Source organism: Saccopteryx bilineata, chromosome 2 (assembly GCF_036850765.1).
Source record: "Saccopteryx bilineata isolate mSacBil1 chromosome 2, mSacBil1_pri_phased_curated, whole genome shotgun sequence".
Taxonomy (NCBI): domain Eukaryota; kingdom Metazoa; phylum Chordata; class Mammalia; order Chiroptera; family Emballonuridae; genus Saccopteryx; species Saccopteryx bilineata.
Window position 1 is genome coordinate 184,489,074 of NC_089491.1, and position 13,493 is coordinate 184,502,566.

Sequence of the window (13,493 nt, forward strand, 5' to 3'; positions counted from 1 at the left end):
TTTTTTGAGGAACCACCATACTTTCCTCCATAATGGTTGTACTACTTTACAGTCCCACCAACAGTGAATGAGGGTTCCTTTTTCTCCACAGCCTCTCCAACATTTGCTATTACCCGTCTTGTTGATAATAGCTAATCTAACAGGAGTGAGGTGGTATCTCATTGTAGTTTTGATTTGCATTTCTCTAATAACTAATGAAGCTGAGCATCTTTTCATATATCTGTTGGCCATTTGTATCTCTTCCTGGGAGAAGTGTCTGTTCATGTCCTCTTCCCATTTTTTTATTGGATTGTTTGTTTGTTTGTTGTTGAGTTTTATGAGTTCTTTGTAAATTTTGGATATTAGGCCCTTATCTGAGCTGTCGTTTGAAAATATCAGTTCCCATATAGTTGGCTGTCTGTTTATTTTGATATCAGTTTCTCTTGCTGAGCAATAACTTTTAATTCTGATGTAGTCCCATTCATTTATCTTTGCCTTCACTTCTCTTGCCATTGGAGTCAAGTTCATAAAATGTTCTTTAAAACCCAGGTCCATGATTTTAGTACCTATGTCTTCTTCTATGTACTTTATTGTTTCAGGTCTTATATTTAGGTCTTTGATCCATTTTGAATTAATTTTAGTACACGGGGACAGGCTGTAGTCGAGTTTCATTCTTTTGCATGTGGCTTTCCAGTTTTCCCAACACCATTTGTTGAAGAGGCTTTCTTTTCTCCATTGTGTGTTGTTGGCCCCTTTATCAAAGATTATTTGACCATATATATGTGGTTTTATTTCTGGGCTTTCTATTCTGTTCCATTGGTCTGAGTGTCTATTTTTCTGCCAATACCATGCTGTTTTGATTATCGTGGCCCTATAATATAGTTTAAAGTCAGGTATTGTAATGCCCCCAGCTTCATTCTTTTTCCTTAGGATTGTTTTGGCTATTCGGGGTTTTTTATAGTTCCATATAAATCTGATGATTTTTTGTTCCATTTCTTTAAAAAATCTCATAGGGATTTTGATGGGAATTGCATTAAATTTGTATATTGCTTTGGGTAATATGGCCATTTTGATTATATTTATTCTTCCTATCCAAGAACAAGGAATATTTTTCCATCTCATTGTATCTTTTTCGATTTCCCTTAACAATGCTTTGTAATTTTCATTATATAGGTCCTTTACGTTCTTTGTTATGTTTATTCCTAGGTATTTTATTTTTTTTGTTGCAATCGTGAAGGGGATTATTTTTTTGAGTTCGTTTTCTAATATTTCATTGTTGGCATATAGAAAGGCTATGGACTTTTGTATGTTAATTTTGTATCCTGCGACCTTACTGTATTGGTTTATTGTTTCTAATAATCTTTTTGTGGAGTCCTTCGGGTTTTCAATGTATAGGATCATATCATCAGCAAAAAGTGATAGCTTTACTTCTTCTTTTCTGATATGGATGCCTTTTATTTCTTTGTCTTGTCTGATTGCTCTGGCCAGAACTTCTAGCACCACATTGAATAAGAGTGGAGAGAGTGGACAACCCTGTCTTGTTCCTGATTTAAGGGGGAAAGTCCTCAGTTTTATGCCATTTAATATGATGTTCACTGATGATTTATCATATATGGCCTTTATCATGTTGAGATATTTTCCTTCTATACCCATTTTGTTGAGTGTCTTAAACATAAAGTTGTGTTGTATTCTATCAAATGCCTTTTCTGCATCTATTGATAAGATCATGTGATTTTTGTTTTTTGTTTTGTTGATATGGTATGTTACGTTACCCGTTTTACGTATGTTGAACCATCCTTGAGATTCTGGGATGAATTCCACTTGATCATGATGTATTATTTTTTTAATATGCTAGTATTTTGTTTAGTATTTTAGCATCTGTATTTATTAGAAATATTGGTCTGTAGTTTTCTTTTTTTGTGCTGTCCTTGCCCGGTTTCGGTATGAGGGTTATGTTGGGCTCATAAAATGTGGTTGGAAGTATTACTTCTTCTTTAATTTTTTGGAAGACTTTGAGTAGAATAGGACCAAGTCTTTGAATGTTTGATAGAATTCACTAGTATAACCGTCTGGGCCTGGACTTTCATTTTTGGGGAGGGTTTTATAGTGTTTTCTATTTCCTCCCTGCTAATTGGTCTGTTTAGGCTTTCTGCTTCTTCATGATTCAGTCTAGGAAGGTTGTATTGTTCTAGGAATTTATCCATTTCTTCTAGATTGTTGAATTTGGTGGCATATAGTTTTTCATAGTATTCTACAATAATTCTTTGTATATCTATGTTGTCTGTGGTGATTTTTCCTCTTTCATTTTGGATTTTGTTTATATGAGTCCTTTCTCTTTTTTCCTTGGTAAGTCTTGCCAAAGGTTTGTCAATTTTGTTGATCCTTTCAAAGAACCAGCTCCTTTTTCTATTAATTTTTTCTATAGTTTTTCTGTTCTCTATTTCATTTATTTCTGCTCTGATTTTTATTATCTCCTTTCTTCGGCTGGTTTTGGGTTGTCTTTGTTCATCTTTTTCCAGTTCCTTAAGGTGTGAAGTTAAGTGGTTCACTTGGGCTCTCTCTTGTTTGTTCATATAGGCCTGAAGTGATATGAACATCCCTCTTATCACTGCTTTTGCTGCATCCCATAGATTCTGATATGTCATATTGTCATTTTCATTTGTCTGTATATATCTTTTGATCTCTGTGCTTATTTTTTGACCCATTCATTTTTTAAAAGTATGTTGTTTAGTTTCCACATTTTTGTGGGATTTTTTTCCTCTTTTTTGCAGTTGAATTCTATTTCAAGGCTTTATAATCAGAAAATATGCTTGGTACAACTTCAATTTTTCTGAATTTGCTGATGTTGTTTTTGTGGCCCAACATATGGTCAATTCTTGAGAATGATCCATGTACACTGGAGAAAAATGTATACTCTGTCACTTTGGGATGAAGTGCCCTGTAGATGTCTATCATATCCAGGTGCTCTAGTGTTTTGTTTAAGGCCAATATATCTTTATTGATTCTCTGCTTAGATGACCGATCTAGAGCCATCAGCGGTGTATTGAGGTCTCCAAGTATGATTGTATTTTTGTCAATTTTTGTTAAGGTCAATAAGTAGCTGTCTTATATATTTTGGTGCTCCTTGGTTTGGTGCATATATATTAAGGATTGTTATGTCTTCTTGACTCCGTGTCCCCTTAATCATTATGAAATGACCATTTTTGTCTCTAAGTAATTTCACTGTCTTGCAGTCAGCATTATTAGATATGAGTATTGCTACAGCTGCTTTTTTTTGGATGTTATTTGCTTGGAGTATTGTTTTCCAGCCTTTCACTTTGAATTTGTTTTTATCCTTGTTGCTTAGATGAGTTTCTTGTAGGCAGCATACAGTTGGATTTTCTTTTTTAATCCATTCTGCTACTTTGTGCCTTTTTTTTTTTGGTGAATTTAATCCATTTACATTTAGTGTAATTATTGACACTTGTGAGTTCCCTATTGCCATTTTATACATTGCTTTCTGTTGGTTTTGTGTCTTGTTTGATTCTTCTCTTTCGTTTTTCCATCTTTTGTTTTTGTTTGGTTGTATTCCATACATCTTTCTTCTGTTGCTATCTTTTTAAAATCCTGTGCTACTGTGGTGGTTTTTTCAATGGTGGTTACCATTAAGTGTTGAAAAAGGTTCCTACCCTGTTCATTGTAGTGCACTATCTTGTGAGCACTTTTGCACTCCATCATTTTTTGCTACTGTTAATCTCCGTCCTCTCCCCTTTTTTTTAATTGTTTTTGTCACAGTTTAAATTTGGTTTTATTGTGTTCTTCTTGGAGCTTTTACTTGTGGTTTTGTTTGTTTTGTTCTTTGTATCTGATTGGAGAACCTCCTTTAGTAATTCCTGGAGTGGGGGTTTTCTGATGATAAATTCCCTCATCTTTTCTGTATCTGTGAATATTTTTATTTCTCCTTCGTATTTGAAGGATAGCTTTGATGTGTATAGTGTTTGTGGCTGAAAGTTCCTATCTTTCAGGACTTTAAATATTGGGGTCCACTCTCTTCTAGCTTGTAGTTTCTGTTGAGATATTGGATGATAATCTAATGGGCCTTCCTTTATATGTTGTATTCTTCTTTTCCCTGGCTGCCTTGAGAACTTTTTCTTTGTTGTTGGTTTGTGCCAATTTCATTATGATGTGCCTTGGAGTAGGTTTGTTGGGGTTAAGAAAACTCAGAACTCTGTTTGCTTCTTTAATTTAAGGCTTCAGGTCTTTCCACAGGCTTGGGAAGTTCTCATCTATTATTTGTTTGAATATGTTCTCCATTCCATTTTCTCTCTCTTCTCCCTCTGATATACCTATTATTCTTATGTTATTCTTTTTGATGGAGTCAGACAATTCCTGTAGGGCTATCTTATTTATAAAATTTTTTTGAGTCTCTTTCTTCTTCTCTCTGTTGTGCCTCAAGTTGCTTGTCTTCTATTTCACTTATTCTACCTTCAATCTGGCCTATTCTATTAGCTAAGCTTGTTACCTTGTTTTTCAGCTTGTGAATTGAGTTTTTCATCTCTGTTCGATTTGTTTTCATAGTTTCAATTTCCTTGGTAATATATTTTTTGTGTTTATTCAGTTGTTTTCTGAGCTCCCTAAATTGTCTTTCTGTGTTTTCTTGTATATCTCTGAGTATTTTTAGGATTTCTATCTTAAATTCTCTGTCATTTAGCTCCAAGGTTTCCAATATATTAAATTTTTTCTTTACAGATTTTTCCTTATCTATCTGTTCTACCTCTCTGTTTTTTGTAACCATGATATTCGATTTCCTTTTCCTTAATGGCATCTGAGCATGGTTTTGTTGATAGTATTAATGAGAATTAATAAAGAATAAAAAGTTATAAAAAATAAAAATAAAAAAGAATAAAAAAAATTTATTATTCCTCTCCCTTTTTTTCCCTCTCCTCTCCTCTCCCCTTCTTCTTGAGAAAATCTTGTGGTGAACTGTGAATTATATTGTGCTTAATAGAACAAAAACTACCTATAATGGAGGGCCTGAGTTGGGGAGACATGATAAAGGGGCTAAAAAGGAGGTATGGACCCACAAAATGCAAAAAAGGAAAAAATTTGGGTCAAGAAGAAAATTATTTGCTTTTAGGTGATGGTTGACTAAGAGATATGATGAAAGGAATAATAGGGAAACAGAAAAAAGTGGGAAAAATTTAAAAATTACTATTGTATTTAGTGGAGCAACAACTAGATAAAATGGAGAGCCAGGTTTGGGAGCACTGCTAGTGAGTTAAAAAAGCGAAGTTGGCCCTGGCTGGTTGGCTCAGTGGTGAGCGTTGGCCTGGTGTGCAGGAGTCCTGGGTTTGATTCCTGGCCAGGGCACACAGGAGAGGCGCCCATCTGCTTCTCCACCCCTCCCCCTCTCCTTCCTCCCTGTTTCTCTCTTCCCCTCCTCCAGCCAAGGCTCCATTGGAGCAAAGTTGGCCCCGGGTGCTGAGGATGGCTCTATGGCCTCTGCTTCAGGCACTAGAATGGCTCTGGTTGCAGCAGAGCAATGTCCCAGGTGGGCTTTGCATCGCCCCCTGGTAGGCACAGCAGGTGGATACCGGTCAGGCACATGTGGAAGTCTGTCTGACTGCCTCTCCGTTTCCAGCTTCAGAAAAATACAAAAAAAAGCAAAGTAAAAAACCCCCAAGGCACCCCAAAGAAAAATTTGAGTCCCAGATAAAATAATTTGTTCATGATTGAGGATTGAATGAGAGGTAAAGTAAAGGAGAAAAGAAGAAACTAATATGGAGGGAGAAAAAAAGAAAGAAAGAGGAAAACACAAAAAGAAGAAAAAATAATAAAAGGAGAAAGAGAGAGAGAGACAGAGAGAGAGAGAGAGAGAGAGAGAGTTAAAGGTTTTGGAGTGCAACCCCCATAGAGAGAAAGGAAGAAGAAAGAACAGATAATGGGAGATGTAACATTTATGGGTAGTGTAGTTCAAGTAGAGGAGAGAGTAAGACCGGCGGAGAATTAAATGACCAAATTGGAAGAGGAAGAAAATAATCAAGACAAGAAGATAAGAGAAAGAAACGAACAAATATAATAAAATGGGATAGGTTATAAAGTCTGTGGATTATTCTTGATTTTGAGAGGTTATCTTCTTGCTTTTTCTTTTCTCTCCCTCTTCCTGGTCAGTGACTCTGTATCCTGGGTTCTACCCCTGTGGCAAGCTTAGGTAGAGATTTGCAGTTGATAAGTCTCTGTGGCGATGTCATATATTGGGCTGGCAGTCAAGGCTCATTACCATTTGCAGGCTCCACCAATGAGAGAGTCTGTATTCCCGGAGCCTCTCTCATAGTCTTTCCTTCCTGAATTAGTAGCCTGATGATCCAGCTATGGGGTTGCTGCTGCCTCTGCCAGGAGAGTAAGAGGCTCAAAGAGCTTGCAAATCCCCACTCTATTCCCACTCAGCACAGGGCTCTGGGTAAGGCTCAATCAGTCAGAGCTGCTAGCATAATCAGGCGGGGCTTTAGCCCACACAAAAACCTCTGACTCTGCCCCTCTGTCCGGGAACACGGGCGCCCACTCCTGGGGGAATCTCTCATCCACTATCTGCACTCGCTGACCAGGATATCTGGCCAGTCGCCTCTCACTGCTAGTGAGGCACCATGCCCGTACGGAAAAGTTTGAGCATAGGGAATTTCGCTCCCACTCACTCCCTGCATGCTGCTTTTCGGGGCACAGGGGTGACCTCAAGACTCTGGTTTCGGCCCAAACAAAGGCCTCTGACCCTGCCCCTCTTTCCAGTAACATGGGCGCCCACTCCTGGGGCTCTAGGAGGAGTCTCTCGCCCACTATCTGCACGTGCCAACCAGGAGATTGGGGCGGATGGCTGTCCCAAGTGCCTTTCTTTGTCTGGATTTGGCGTGAGTGTTAGCTTGGATTGACTGGGTTGCCACAAGCACAGTTTTTCCTTGGCTTGAATGTCTGTGCCGCAGCCTGGCTCGGACATTTATGCGGCAGCCTGGTTCTATTCACACCCTATGCCCTCCTTAGTTCTTATACTCTCAGTTCCCAGTGAAAGCAGCCCTTATTTAGGGTAGTGAGGAAGGCGAAGTGTTTCTTCCTCCTTATTTCCTTCAGGGTTGATTATATATTTAGTCAATTTTTCGCTCAATCATACCTTCGCGTTTAGTGTGGAACTTCTGGAGGCTCCAAGTATAGATTTTTCTGTCTCTGGTTGAAGATCTTGTTGAATTTTTGGGGAGATTTATCAGTATTACTCCTTACGGTGCCATTTCTCTGACATCACCCACTCCAGCCTCAGCTGTTTTCAAAGTGAGGTGTTTAGAGCCACTGCATCAATCTGCTCTGGAAATTGTCAGAAATGCTAATTTGGGGACTCTATTCTTCTCCTATTGAATCGGAAGCACTGAGGGAGAACCCTAATATTTATGCATAACCAAATCCTTCAGCCATTCTAATGCACTCTGAAATACAAGAAGCACTGTGTAACTCATACTCAGCTGGAAGGAAGCAAACAAATGTTTGTTGAGCAGCTACCAGGAATTGTTCACCATGATGGACACTTCAACTATGTTACCTCATTTAAATTCTAAGAGTGTATATGACTCTGTCATTAGCAGAATTCCTCTCCTGACTAGATCTATGACCTTGGGCAAGTTATTTAATTGCTCTGTTTCTCAGTTAATTTCTCTATAAAATAAATATAATAGAAGTGCTTACCACCTAAGGTTGTTAGGATTAATTTAAATTATCGAATGTTTGAAAAATCCTATAACATTCATAATTGTTACATGTGTTTGTGATTGTTTTTATTATGGTTGGTAACAATTATTGAGTCCTCAAAACATTCATTAATTGGTCAGATGCAATACAGCTAGAATTTGATACTAGGTTTGATACAGCCTGAATTTGTTTCTAGATTTGGATGAAGATACACATACATTTTTTTAAGCAGAGAGAAGAAAAATGAAAGTTTTTAACATGAATAACTTTCAATTACTTAAGAATATACAAGCAAGTTATGTCATAGCAGGAGAGAGGGGCAGGTATACAATGAGGTGGGATTGGGAATACTTCACTTTAGTGGCTAATATAATGGGTAGGTACCTGTGGTGAAATGATAATGATGAAATATAAGCAATGTACAAGGTTAGTTGTGTGATAGCATAAAAATTCAAATTGAGAGCGAAATTTCAGTATATTAGCTTTCTTTTCCAAAGTTTTGAAGCTTGGGAAGATTTTTATGTGACATGATCTAATTGAGCCTGCACTCAAGCCAGCAATTGTGGGGTTCTGAACCTGTGTCCTTCGCATCCCAGTCTGACGCTCTATCCACTGTGCCACCACCTGGTCAGGCAACTGATCTTTTAAAAAAAATTTAAATTTTTATTAATTTTTAATTTATTGTGTTTACATGGATTCAAGCGTCCCACTGAATATAACTCCATCACCTCCACCTGTATCCCTTTTTATACCCCCCTTACCCACCTCCCCCCCCTTACTCCCTTCCCCTAACTCTCTCCTCCCTTCCCTCTAGGATTTGCTGTCCTATTATCTATATCTCTGTGTTATGTATATATAGTTTCACTAACCCCTTCACCTTCTCTGATCCCATCCTCTCATCCCCCTTCCCTCTGACAGCTGTCCCTCTGGTCCCTGTGACCCTGCCTCTGCCTCTATTCCATTCCTCAGTTCACCTTGCTCATTAGATTCCACATATATGTGAGATCATATGATATTTTTCCTTCTCTGCCTGGCTTATTTCACTTAGCATATTATCTCCAGGTTCATGCATGCTGTCACAAAAGTTAAGATTTCCTTCTTTTTCACAGCCGCATAGTATTCCATTGTGTATATGTACCACTGCTTTTTAATCCATTCGTCCACTGACGAACACTTGGGCTGTTTCCCCATTTTGGCTATTGTAAACAATGCTGCAATAAACATGAGGGCGTGTATCTTCTTTTGAATCAGTGATTTGGTATTCTTAGGATATATTCCTAAAAGTGGGTTAGCTGCTCAAAAGGCAGTTCCATTTTTAATTTTTTGAAGAAACCCCATACAATTCTCCACAGTGGCTGCACAAGTCTGCATTCCCATCTTCAGTGCAGAAGAGTTCCCTTTTCTCCACACTCTCACCAGCACTTACTGTGTGTTGTTTTGTTAATGAGCACCATTCTGACTGGTGTGAGGTGGTATCTCATTGTGGTTTTAATTTGCATTTCTCTTATGATTTGTGACATTGAATATTTTTTCATATGCCTATTGGCCATTTGTATGTCCTCTTTGGAGAAATATCTATTCAGTTCTTTTGCCCATTTTTTAATTGGATTGTTTTCCTTCCTGGTTGAGTTTTAGAAGTTCTTTATTAATTTTGGCTATTAACCCCTTACCAGACGTACTGATAAATATGTTCTCCCATTGTGTGGGTTGTCTTTTTATTTTGTTCATGGTGTCTTTTGCTGTGCAAAAGCTGTTTAGTTTGATATAATCTCACTTGTTCATCCTGTCCTTTAATTTCACTTGCCCATGGAGATAAATCAGCCAAAAATATTGTTACAAGAGATATCAGATAATTTACTATGTTTTCTTCTAAGATGCTTATGATTTCATGACTTACATTTAAGTGTTTTATCCATTTTGAGTTTATTTTTGTGAATGGTATAAGTTGGTGGTCTAGTTTCATTTTTTTGCATGTACTTGTCCAATATTCCCAACACCATTTATTAAAGACTGTCTTTACTCCATTGTATGCTCTTACCTCCTTTGTCACATATCAATTGACCATAAAGTCCTGGGATTATTTCTGGGTTTTCTGTTCTGTTCCATTGATCTATATGCCTGTTCTTATGCCAGTACCAAGCTGTTTTGAGTACAATGGCCTTGTAGTATAACTTGATATCAGGAAGTGTGATAACCCCCACTTTATTCCTCATTTTCAAGATTGCTGAGGCTATCTGTGTTCTTTTTTGGTTCCATATAAATTTTTGGAATATTTGTTCTATATCTTTGAAGTATGCCATTGGTATTTTAATAGAAATTGCATTGAATATATGGATTGCTTTGGGTAATACAGATATTTTAATGATGTTTATTCTTTCCATCAATGAACATAGTATATACTTCCACTTGTTTATATCTTCCTTGATTCCTTAATCAATGTTTTATCATTTTCCAAGTACAAGTCCTTTACCTCCTTGGTTAAATTTACTCCTAGGTACTTTTTTTTTTTTTGTACTTGTTGCAATAGTGAAGGGGATTGTTTCCTTAATTTCTCTTTCAGACAGTTTATTGTTGGTGTATAAAAATGCCACTGAATTTTGAATATTAATTTTATATCCTGCCACCTTCAAAATTCACTTATCAGGTCTAGTAGTTTTTTGGCTGAGACTTTAGGGTTTTCTATGTACAGTATCATGTAATCAGAAAATAATGATGGTCTTACTTCTTCTTTTCCAATTTGGATGCCTTTTATTTCTTATTCTTATCTGATTGCAGTAGCTAGGACTTCCAGAACTATGTTGAATAAGAGTGGTGAAAGAGGCACCCCTGCCTTGTTCCTGATCTTAAGGTGACTGCTTTTAATTTTGTCCATTGAGTATGATGTTGGCCAAAGGTTTGTCATAGATGGCCTTTATCGTGTTGAGGTATGTTCCCTGGATTCGCATGTTACTGAGAGTTTTGATCATAAATGGGTGCTTCATTTTTATCCAGGCATTTTCTGTATCTACTGATATTATCCTGTGATTTTAATCCTTCCTTTTTTATTTAAAATTTTTTATTTATTGATTGATTTTTAAAGAGAAGAGAGAGAGAGATGGGGAGGAACAGGAAGCATCAATTCATAGTAATTATTTCTTTTTTTATAAATAAATTTTTATTTTAATGGGGTGACATCAATAAATCAGGGTACATATATTCAAAGAAAACATGTCCAGGTTATCTTGTCATTCAATTCTGTTGCATACCCATCACCCAAAGAGAGATGGTCCTCCGTAACCTTCTATCTAGTTTTCTTTGTGCCCCTCCCCTTCCCCCTCTCCCTCCTTCCCTTCCCCCACCCCCCGTAACCACCACACTCTTGTCCATGTCTCTTAGTCTTGTTTTTATGTCCCACCAATGTATGGAATCCTGCAGTTCTTGTTTTTTCCTGATTTACTTATTGCACTCCATATAATGTTATCAAGATCCTACCATTTTGTTGTAAGTGATTTAATGTCATCATTTCTTATGGCTGAATAGTATACCATGGTGTATATGTGCCACATATTCTTTATCTAGTCTTCTGTGTGTTTTTTTACAGTGATTAAAGCCTTTAAACAAACTCTTGGCCAATACAGCAAGAATCCATAAAAGAGTAATGTCCTTAACATGTTCACCAAGTCCAAGTTGGCCCCAACACCATGCCAAATGCCTGAAAAATGCAACCCAACTCCAGTTCAGTCTGTTAGGCGCTGTCACAAGGAACAGGAGTCCAGGAAAAGTCTGCATGGCACTGGAATTTTTGTCACAATTCTATACTTTGCAGCTCACGTCCAAGTCCCAATGACCGCTGCTTCTAGCTGGTTATGATTCAGGTAGACTGGAAAAGTCATCTGCAGCATGTGTGGATATGGAGCTTCTGTTCTCCTCTGCCTGGAGAGATGAGACCAGATTGCTTTTACCTGGAGCTCTCTGACTGTGGCTTGGTAATGAGAACCTTGGGATACACTAAGTTCCCGCCACGTGAGTCTCTCCTGACTGCCGTTCGCTCTGGGGAGCTGGGCAGCCCTCTCCGCATTTCCACTTTTCCTATCAGTCTTGGTGTGGCTTCTTCAGTGTTCCTTGGTTGAAGAGTCCTCTTAGTTTAGTCCAAAGTTGGTTTTTCCAGATGATAGTTCTTAAAATTAGTTTGTAATCCACTTTGGTTCTGGGAGGTAGATGTTGGTACGTCCACCTACTTCAGCACCATCTTGTCTCCTTCTTCCTTTTTTTTTATGTGATGAATCACATTGATTGATTTGTGAATATTGTACCAGTCTTGCCTTCCCAGAATAAGTCCCACTTGTCATGATGTATGATTTTTTTCATGTATTGTTGGATCTCATTTGCTAATATTTTTTTTGATAATTTTAGCATCTATGTTCTTCAGGGATATTGGCCTATAGTTTTCTTTCTTTGTAGTGTCTTTACCTGGTTTTGGAATAAAGATTATGCTTGCCTCATAAAAGGAGCTTGGAAGTCTTCCCTCCTCTTGAATTTTTTGAAATAGCTTGAGAAGGATAGGTGTTAGTTCTTCTTTGAGTATTTGGTAAAATTTGCATGTGAAGTCATAAGCTTCAAGACTTTTTTTGCTGTGAGTTTTTTTTTTATCACTCTTTCAATTTCATTTGTTGTAATCAGTCTGTTTAGGTTTTCTCATTCTTCTGGATTGAGTTTTGGGAGATACATGATTCTAGGAATTTATCCATTTCACCTAGGTTGTTAATTTTTGGCATATAGTACTTTCTTACAATCCTTTGTATTTCTGAGGTGTCAGTTGTTACTTCTCTTTTATTTATTTGAGTCTTCTCTCTTTTTTTCTTGATGAGTCTGGTTAAAGGTTTATTAATCTTGTTTACCTTTTCAAAGAACCATCTCTTAGTCTCATTGATCTTCTGTATTGTTTTTTTAGCCTCTATGTCATTTATTTCCACTCTGATCTTTATTATTTCCTTCATCTGTGCTTACTCTGTTGTTCTTTTTCTAGTTCTTTAGGTTGCAGGGTTAAGTTGTTTATTTGAGCTTTTTCTTGCTTTTTAAAGTATGCCTGTAATGCTATGAATTTCCCTCTCAGAACTGCTTTTGCTGTGTCCCATAAATTTTGAGTTATTGTATGTTCATTTTCATTTGTTACAAAAAAATTTTAATTCCTTCCTTGATTTCATTGTTAGCCTAGTCATTATTTTATAGCATGCTATTTAACCTCCAAGTGTTTGAATGTTTTTCAGTTTTTTATTATAGTTGATTTCTAGTTTCATGCTATTGTGATCAGAGAAGATGCTTTTTTATAATTTCAATCTTCTTAAATTTATTGAGACTTGTTTTGAGTCCTAACGTAGTCTATCCTAGAGAATGTATCATGAACAGTTGAAAAGAATGTTTATTCTGCTGCTTTGGGGTGAAGGGTTCTGAAGATATCTATTAAATCTAGTTGATCTAGTGTGTCATTTAAGGCTGCTGTTTCTTTGTTAATTTTCTTTCTTGAGGAGCTATCTAGTGATGTTAGTGGGGTATTAAAAATCCCCTACTATTACACTGTTGCTGTCAATCTTCCCATTAATGTCCATCAAAATATGCTTTATAACACATGCAGCCCCATGTTTATTGCAGCATTGTTCACAGTGGCCAGGACATGGAAACAACCAAAAAGCCCGTCAATAGATGACTGGATAAAGAAGATGTGGCACATATACACCATGGAATACTACTCAGCCATAAGAAATGATGACATCGGATCATTTACAGCAAAATGGTGGGATCCGGATAACATTATACGAAGTGAAATAACTAAA